The 9,759-nt window shown below is 38.3% G+C and overlaps 1 protein-coding gene and 1 pseudogene across 2 annotated transcripts in view; one reads left to right on the top strand and one right to left on the bottom strand.

Moving 5' to 3' along the window:
• Positions 1-9,759, bottom strand: part of CDYL (chromodomain Y like) — a 201,890-nt gene that overhangs the window by 151,279 nt on the left and 40,852 nt on the right. The window lies entirely within an intron of this gene.
• On the top strand, positions 8,315-8,747 carry LOC109373309 (cystatin-C-like; annotated as a pseudogene).

Genomic DNA, 9,759 nt, shown 5'->3' with positions numbered 1-9,759 from the left:
AGTGAAGCGATGTCCTCCACAACTAAAGTAAAGAACAAAAGAACAGCAACTTGTTTGTTCCCCTCCCCCAATTCCCCAATAAAAGTAAAAAAAAAAAAAAGATAACCATATACCAATTTTTGTCTATTAAATTGATGAAACAAAGGATGATAATAACCAGTGCTGATAACATCCAGAAAAACAGGCATTCAATGTGAACGTGAACAAATAGACTATTTGGAAGACTACTGATACACAGAATTTTTAAATGAGTATACTTTTTGACCTAGTAGTACTGTAAATAATCTAAGTCTCCAACAAAGAAATAACTAAGTAAATTACAGTATATTCTTACTAAGGAATAAAAACTATAAGGCTCTTAGAAGAGATACGTAACAAGTGACCATGTAACCATACACAAAACATACTTAAATTCTAGAATAAAAGCCACATAGTTATATTTATATGAAGTTCTTGTATTATAAAGTCCTATTTATAATACATATATGCACATATATATATATATACACACACACTCACATATTTGTGCATTCATGCTCTGAAAGGTTCAAGTGGAGAATGAGAAAACACATGTCCCCCTTTTCCATCTGTAACTATTTATTATTACTAGTATATAAGCATGTACTGGCAAAACTTGAGTTCCTACTGACAGGCTTAAACACCTGACTTTGGGATTGAAGAGAGGGCACGCTGACAGTAAAAAAAAGGCAACACTGGGAATGTCTGTGAGGCCCAGGACTGAGGGATCTCCCCAGGGCCTGGCCGGCTCTCTCCTTCAGATGAACTGCACCGAAACTGCACAACAAGCTGGCCTGATACCCACAAGGCAGATCTTTAGGACCTATTCTCAATCCTAAATTTGTCTGTCAACTCTACTCTTGTGATAGTAACTCCTCACATTATCTGAAGTAGAACTTTCTCGAATTTATATTCCTTTGATTTCTTTGGTTAGCTTTGTATATCCTCAACAGGACAGTAAAATCTCTGTTCACTTTCATTTTCTAATAGCGCCAAGTCATTTACTTAAAGGTTCTTCCTTCATGATTTCAACTCTAAAATAATTTACTAAATATAAAAACAATTATTTACACAGAGANAGGTGGGGTTTTGTTTGGTTAGTTCCAGGCATCCAAGGAAATTATCTCCCAAAACACAACTGAACACAAGCTAAGGAACAGACTTCAGTGACCATATAACAGGAATACAGTCTTTGCAAATATTGAAACCAGCAAATAAACCCAGACATTGGACTTACTAACTAGACAACAGAATTTTAAATATGCTCAAAAAGCTAAAGAAAAACATGGACAGAGAACTAAAAGAAATTAAAAAAATGATTTATAAAACAAAAATTAAAAAATTGAAATTATAAAGAGAAACCAAATAAATATGCTGGAGCTGCAAAGTATAATAACTGCAGTAAAAAATTCACAAAAGGGGTTCTACAGCAGATTTGAGCAAGCAGAAAAATGAACTGATGAACCTGAAAATAGGACAATATTTACTAAGTCAGAGAAGCAAAAAATAAAGAGAATTAAGAAAAGCGAACAGAGCCTAAGGAACTAATGGAATACCATCAAATGGACCAACAAACAAATTATGGGAGTCCAAGAAGCAGAAAGGGGTAGAAAGATTATTTGAAAAAATAAGGCCATAAAACAATCCAAAATTGAAGGAAAATATCAATCTACAAATCCAAGAAGGCCAACAAATTCCAGGCAGAATAAAGTCCAAGAGACCCACACCGAAATACATTAAAACCATAACTATTCTGTCATTGGAAGCGAAAGACAGAATGCTGAAAGCAGTGAGGGAGGTGACTGGCTGTGTACAAGGGATCCTCAGTAAGACTGTAACAGCTGCTTTTCTCATTGAAAACCAGGAAGACTAGAAGGCAGTGGGATGACATATTTAAGTGCTGAAAGAAAAATCTGTCAACTGTTTATAGGCAAGAGGAAAAATAAGATGCAGAGATCAAGGAAGAAACAGCCTCATAAGTAAACTATCTGACGCTTAAGTTGCTATCTGTAAATTGCAGCTGTCTCAAACCTCATGATTTTGTGATGATACCTGTAAAGTGAAGAGGTAGCCCCAACAAACATGGATATTATCAATAAACCAGAAAGGAAAGGGGCAGAAGCTACCACTATGTGGTAGACAGGCGTTAAGTGGATGTCAGAATAGTTGGGCTTAGGTCTCGGTCTGACCAGTGTGGCTCTGAGCAACCCCTTAACCTCTGGGCATCAGAATCTTCCATCTGTCCAACGATGAACTATGAGAAGATCATACCATATTTCAGCTTGAACTGAAATTATCTAAGCCATGGACATCTCAGCAAACAAAGCTCTAGACCCAATAATGACAAATTACAAGTAATTCTATGTATTTCGATTACTTGACTATAAGCAAAGCATCACTGAATCTCAAAATATGATTCAGATTTATCACAGAACGCTGACTCCAACAACATAAATAACATCCTTATTCAGAAAAAATTCTGAAGAGCTACACAAAAAACAGAAAGCCTTTTAAAAAATTCCAAGTAGTACTTTGATTATCAAGGTATACAGAAATTTAGATTTAAGAACAATACTAAAACTCCCAACACTGATTTTTGTGCAGCTGTGAAAGAAGCATCCCTAATTCACAGGGACCTACACAGAGAACATTGCAGTTAACAGCCTTTGAGTTAATTTTCACAACAGACATGCGGACTTCAAGACAGGAGGAGATCTATGGGGGGGTGGGGAGACATGACGACACAAAACATGGTCCTCAAGCCTCTGTTCCAGCTACCTGGTAAAAGAATGACACTCAAGTTACGATGATTTTTAAATCTTATTGTAATACTAAAAGCCTGTGGAAGAGTTGGCTTTTATACCTTCCCAATTTAGACTTTTTACTATTAAAGACAACTGTGCTTTTTCTTCCTGCTGAAGAAGTAAATATGATGATAAAAGCCCTCAGATAAAGTATGATAAGCAAAACATGATTAGGAAAACAAGGCACCAATAAAAGATCTGTTTTGCTCATGAAGACAAATTATGGATCCATGTCAGTGAACTCTACAACTGTAATGAACACATGTNTGGTGCCAACTTGGGCCAGTGAAGCAACGTCCTCCACAAGTAGACTGAAGAACAAAACAGCAGCAACTTGTCTGTTCCCCTTCCCCCAATGCCCCAGTGCTGTTCCCCAGCACTGTTCCCCTCCCCCAATTCCCCAATAAAAATCTTTAAAAAATAAATAAATAAAAATTAAAAAAGTTTCAGAACACAAACCATTTATGAATTGTGGAGTCCCTGCAAGTAATATAAGTGTGGCTGTTACAATGTATGTAATAGTGTAGTCTGATCAAGAATATAGCAGGAGCTGATGAAGCCAAATTATCGATGCCATTCCAGATCTATATTTATGGTAGGGAAGTTATTTCCCAAAGCATGCAATATGACCTACTGATGGCACACAAGATGGTTTTTAGGTGGCACGAAGATTAACTGCTAAATTTATTGACACTATATTTACTTCAATGTATATCAGAAAAACCACAGCTAGCTTCAATTATTTAACATAACTTTAAAGGGGCAGTGTGGTCCCACCTTATGCAGACCCCCTGAATTACAGGGAGGGGTTCTTATGCACACCTTGACCATTTGAAATATTGAATGACCTCCTACCACAGCCATTCATTCAGAAGTATAGACTGCCTCGAGACAATGGCAGGCCAGGCAGCTCAGACTTCTCATCCCCCCACAGAAACATCAAAAAACAAGCAGAAACTGTTAGACCCGACTTTGTCAGAACTCTGGAAAGAAGTCAAAGGTTTACTGCAAACAAGCAAACACTGAATCATGCATGAAAAAGGTAACTTCAAAACAGTGGGAAAGCTTTGGGTGTTCGTACTTGTTCTTGCCTCATCTCCCCCAGTGTGGAGGCAGACTTCACAAAGGCAGTCTGCATTCCCAGTGTGGGCCCCTGGGTATAGGGGAGCAGAGCAGACTTGATTCACAAATTATCGTGTAGGTATGCTCTAATCTGACAGGAGGTTACCTAAAGGACTGACCTCAAAATGCTTGAACTTAGGTCAGAAAAGTAGCATTGCTCAAAACCACTGCAAGGTGAACTAACAACCCAGACACCTGGGGCAAAAGATTCAGATTGTNAAAAAATATTCATCACAGTAACATCAGTGACATGGCACATGGCAAAAGTATGAGAAAATATACCAAGAATAATTACTACTTTTTATAATATTTGGATGATCAGTTTAGTTAAGACACAGTTTGCTTCTTTAGATAATTTTATCTTTGAAAATAGTTTTGTGAATAGAATTATTTTACAAGTCTATTGTACAATAAATTTGGTCAAAAATATTTAGAAGATTACATAACAATTTTTAGTTCCTCTTTTGCTCTCACATGCCTCCATTTGAATGATAAATAACAGTCACTCTAATTATAAAACCCTGTGAGAAGTGTGTGTGCAGAGTCACATTGGTAAAATAAAACCAATTGCCAATTTATATCCCTGAACATATGACACTGCCTACTCAGGTCCATGTCTCCAAGAATGGTTCAGCTATGTCATCTGGGCACTTATCCATTCAACAGGAAGGTGAACAAGAGTGACACTGGGCAGATGTGTGAGCAAACACACAACACCCACCCACCATTCCATGACAGGGGCATCCACTGGAGACAAACACCATTTTGCTTCCTTATCCTCAGGTTCTCTCATCCAGAACAAGGTCTCCAACTCACAGGGCCATCTCTAGAACGGAGCCAGAAGCCAAAAAGGTGCACCCCCCCCTTCTGCTCTTTTTCACCTTCTTCCCCACATTCAGCACTGGCATCTTCTCCAGTGCATCCCAAGCCTCTGTCTCAGCCACGCCTCAGACCTGCACACTGGGGGCCAAATCTGCCCTAAGATGCACTAACTAGTTTTTTGCAGCAGTCCTTCCTTTACATAACATATGTGCTACTTAATTTTACCCTGTTGCACGGTGGTGTAAATACAAAAAAGGTTTTAAACTCTTATTTTTCTCCTATCCTCAACAGAAAAAAAAATTTTTAACAAGAAGTCCTTCAATACTCATAAAGGACGAAGTGTTTACTGCAAAACAGGAGAGAAGACCGAGAGAGCCATGCTCCATGCTGGGTGCACAACAAGCGGTATCACTGGAAAAGGGAAGTAGAAGGCCCAATGCTTAGGACTCTTGAGGGAGATTAAGAGAGAAAAGAAAAGAGCAACAACAAAAAAGGTAAACTAAACCAAACTAAAAATTTATCGCACTGGTTTAAAGTTCCAGTTCCTCTAGGGGGTTAGAAGTCTGAAAGCACATGTGCAAAATACAGAGGGTGCCAAAAAAAGTCTACAAATTTCAAGAAAGGAAAAAACTGTATTAAAATTGTAATACTCAATATATACTAATATAAAAGATGAATACAAGTCATGTGTATACATTTTTTGGCACCCCCTGTATATTAAAACCCACTTTAGTTATTGGTAGCATTTGTAGCTGACTTGGAAACNGGGCTGGTGTCCCAAGCCAACTCTTAACCAATGAGCCACTCAGCCAGTCCTCAATGTTGGGTTTTAAACATGGCATAGACATGGTCAGACCTGGATCTTAGTAGCTCACACTGCAGAGTTGTGTAAACGTAGTGTGTGGAATAAAAATGAGGAAAGTAACCTAAGTGGACTGTTACCGCAACCCATTAGGAAGCTACTCTGATGGCCAAAATGGGAAAAGGAAAGGGAAGAACCATCCAAGTTACAGAAAAGCTTAACTTTATGGATTTACATAAGATAACCACCTGTCCTGGTTTGCCTAAGATAAGACAGTCTTGGCTTATACCTACTGTCTCAGTAGCCAATCTGGTTCTACATGTGTCCTTCATTTTTAATTCAATATTATGGTTCAACATCACATTAAAATAAGCCAGTTTCGGTTTAATATGCCTGTATTTTATCTTGCTTCTGTCCCACTCTCATCTGACAGTGTACAAGACACACATGCAGTGAACAGAGTTCTCATTTTACCATGTGGTTAAATCTGAAAGTCAACTAGCAATAAACCACCTATTTTTCCAGACCCTTTTCAGGTCCAAGGTTACTAACACTCCCCTCCTTTAAACATACAAGGCACTCATTGATAGAACAAAGTACGCTAGTGTCAATGACTCTTGTGAGTAAAATATGTGAGAAAGAGTTATATATAGAGGATGGTTCTTAAAAAACTTTTTCCTTTATTGAATGGTGTAAATCTATATTACTTTTTATTGATTACTTGATTATATTTATTTTGCAATAAGCTATTTTATTAGCAATGAACTAAAAATTAAATGCAGATTTAATGAGTAAGTACTGAATTTCCATTTCTTAAAAGAAAGTTAACAACGAATGGGTAATTTGCAAATGTTTGTCCATATCTATCATGCTCTATGGGATGCCAGTCATATAAATGGACCTGTGAACACCAGAAGACATCTGCTGATCACACACCAGCATCCACTTTAAAGCTGTTTTTAAGAAGACAGTGCCCACAAGAACTAATTAGGGAGTGAGGCTACAGAAGAACTTACATTTACACAATTACAGTATTTATGTTTCTTTCTGCAGCATGACTTTTCATTTAGATCAAAGAAGTGTTTTAACTAATTATGCTCATTTTTTCCCCTTAAAGTTTCTCCTGCACATATAAAAGGGGACATAATGGCTATGAGATATTGGCTCCTTTAGCTACGGAAAGGCTTCACAAGCAATTAGATGGTGCCAGTTTACACATCAACAATCTACTTCACTAGTGGTTCTATTTTTTCATCCAATTCAAGGAACAAGGGTCAGCAAAGTATGACCCACAGGCCAAATCCAGCCTGCCACCTGTTTTGGTTGGCATGGCCTATAAGATAAAAAATGTTTTTTACAGTTCTCAGTGATTGGGAAAAGGTCAAATGAGAAAAGTCATAATTTATGATATGTGAAAATTATATGAAATTCACATTTCAGTGTACATAAAGTTTTATTGAGACACATTCACGCTCCTTCATTTGCATATTGTCCACAGCTACTTTCAGGCTATGGCACAGAACCAAGTAGTTGCGGCAGACCTCTGGGCCCACAAAGTACTACTATCTAGCCCTTTACAGAGAAGATACGCAGAATTCTGCCTTAGAAGGTTAAACGTCTAACAGTATTGCAGTAATACCATAAAAGTTCAATNTGGGATAGAAGAATATCCACTACAAGGTATTTTTAGAAACTATCATATTTTAATGGTGAAATATTAGAAGCACTCCCAGTAAGTGAAGAAGATGACAGCAATGGTATCTGTCATGCTATTATCCAACACTGTCCTGGAAGTTCTCAGTCTAAATTAAATGAAAAAAAAAAAGTATAAATACTAAGAAAAACAGTATAAAACCACAATTAATTAGAAGGCATATGACTGCCTACAGAAAATCCTAGCGATCTAAGTGATAATTAAAATATTAGTGTCCAGCAAGAAAATCAGGTACAAGATTAATATACAAAAAGACCAGCAATATTCCTATACACTGGCAATCAACTAAAAATCAATCTTCTTTAAGAGCCCATTCATAAAAGCTAAGAATAAATCTAACAGAATAGGAACAAAATTACAATATACAACCCACACATACATAAATGCATATATACATACATTACCAGTTATAAAGCTTTACTGAAGGACTTAAGGCTGTAATAAATTGAAAGAAATATCATGTTGAGGAATGAAATATCAAAAGCCTCAAGTTCTCACCCAAATTAATCTAGCAATTCAATACAATCTCCTAACATGAAAACCTCAATAGAATTTTTCACAGAACTTGTCAAGCTGACTTTTAATTTCCTATAAAAGTGAAATGTGAAATTTCTTAAAAAGCCAATGTATTTTGAATTACAACAAAGAGGGTAATTGGGCAACATGATATAAAAATATATAAAGCTGCAGTAATTAAAACAGTATTACAAAGAATATGTAAAATAATCTCTGAAACAAAATAAGAATCAAATTTATATCACTACTTTATAGGGCAATTTAACAGATCTTTAAATGAAACATGTTCATGCCATTCCATCTAGTTATTTCACTGGTCCATGCACACAACATATACCCCGGAGAGTTCACTCCAACGCTGAATGTCTCAAAAGAAGCTGCAAACAACCTTAATGTGCTTCAATGGAGAAATGGCTAGTCATTTAAACAACAGCACAGCAGGGGAATTAGGAAGTNCTGATTGCGCCCCTCGGCCCTATGCTTCCCAACCGAGCTCACCGCCCCTCTAAACCAACCATGGCCAGGTCCCTGTACGCCACGCTGCTCCTGCTGGCTGCATTGAGCCTGGCCCTAGCACTGGCCCTGAGCCCTGCAGACAGCGCAAGCCCCGCCTGATGGGCGGCCTGCTGGACATGGACGTGAACCAGGAGGGCATACAGCAGGTGCTCAACTCTGCCCTGAGCAAGTACAAGGCAAGCAACGATGCCGCGCCATGCGGGTGGTGCACGCTCAAAAGCAGGGCACGGCTGGGACGAACTTCCTTGAAGTAGATATCGGTCAAACGACATGTACCAAGCCCCAGCCCAACTTGGCCAGCTGTCCCTTCCATGACCAGCTGCACCTGATGAAGAAGGTACTCTGCTCTTTCCAAATGTGCAGTGCCCCCTGGTTGAGCAGCTGCTGCCCAGCTGGTGAGCCTAGGTGCCAGAACACATACAGGACAAGATGAGCCACGTTGACTGCATTACACTTGCACCCCTTTCCCACACTGCCTCTCCCATAGAGATTCTAAGCCTTAGGTGGGTGACCCCCCCACCCTGGTGGAGTCCCCTCAGTGTGCTGGCCCCAGGAGACCAATATAGAAGGCTTCTTGAACATTGCTTGCACAGCCAAGTGGCTCTAACGTGTTTCTTTCTTTTAATTGCTTTCCAGATGAGCCTCCCCCTGGTGCACAAATTGTGCTCCCACTTCAAGCAATAAAAAGTAACAAAGCTTTAAAAAAAAAAAAAAGAAATATTGCTTAATTGATTTGGAGATTTAGACCATCAAGACACAACACACAGGAAAATAAATTCTAGATAGATGAATTATAAATTTAAAAGGTTTAAAATGACAAAAATACTAACTTTACACTTGAGAATGTACTGTTAAGTTCAAATTATAAAGAGAATGACCAAAGGACAAGCCTACATTTTAAAAAGTAAAACTCAGATAAATAAAAAGCACCTAAGTATAAAGGAAATTAACTAAGAAAACTCATTTGCAACAAAAGATTAATATCCTTAATGTAAAAAGTTAAGATTTCTGGTAGGTAAACAGTAGGTAAATGCTGTGCTCACTTCCTCTAATGACACATCAATAACATTGCTCAAAACCACTGCAAGGTGAACTAACAACCCAGACACCTGGGGCAAAAGATTCAGATTGTCACATACAACAGACTCCATAAAACGCCTAAGAAAAACTGGGGAAGAGAAATCAGGGCATCCAAAAGCACTGCACGAGGGAAGAGAGAAAGCCATGTACAAGCCCAAGGCAAGAAGCATGCTCAGAAAAGACTTTCCAAGACCCTTAGCTTTTGCTTCAGTGCAAACCTAAGTGTTGAAAGAGTGCCCTGTCACAGAGGCAATATGCAAAGACCAGGACAGGTGGGGTTTTGTTTGGTTAGTTCCAGGCATCCAAGGAAATTATCTCCCAAAACACAACTGAACACAAGCTAAGGAACAGACTTCAGTGACCAT

This window comes from Hipposideros armiger, unplaced genomic scaffold, assembly GCF_001890085.2.
Source record: "Hipposideros armiger isolate ML-2016 unplaced genomic scaffold, ASM189008v1 scaffold_704, whole genome shotgun sequence".
NCBI lineage: Eukaryota > Metazoa > Chordata > Mammalia > Chiroptera > Hipposideridae > Hipposideros > Hipposideros armiger.
Note: the sequence above shows the minus strand (reverse complement) of the source record. Positions and strands in the feature narration are given on the sequence as shown.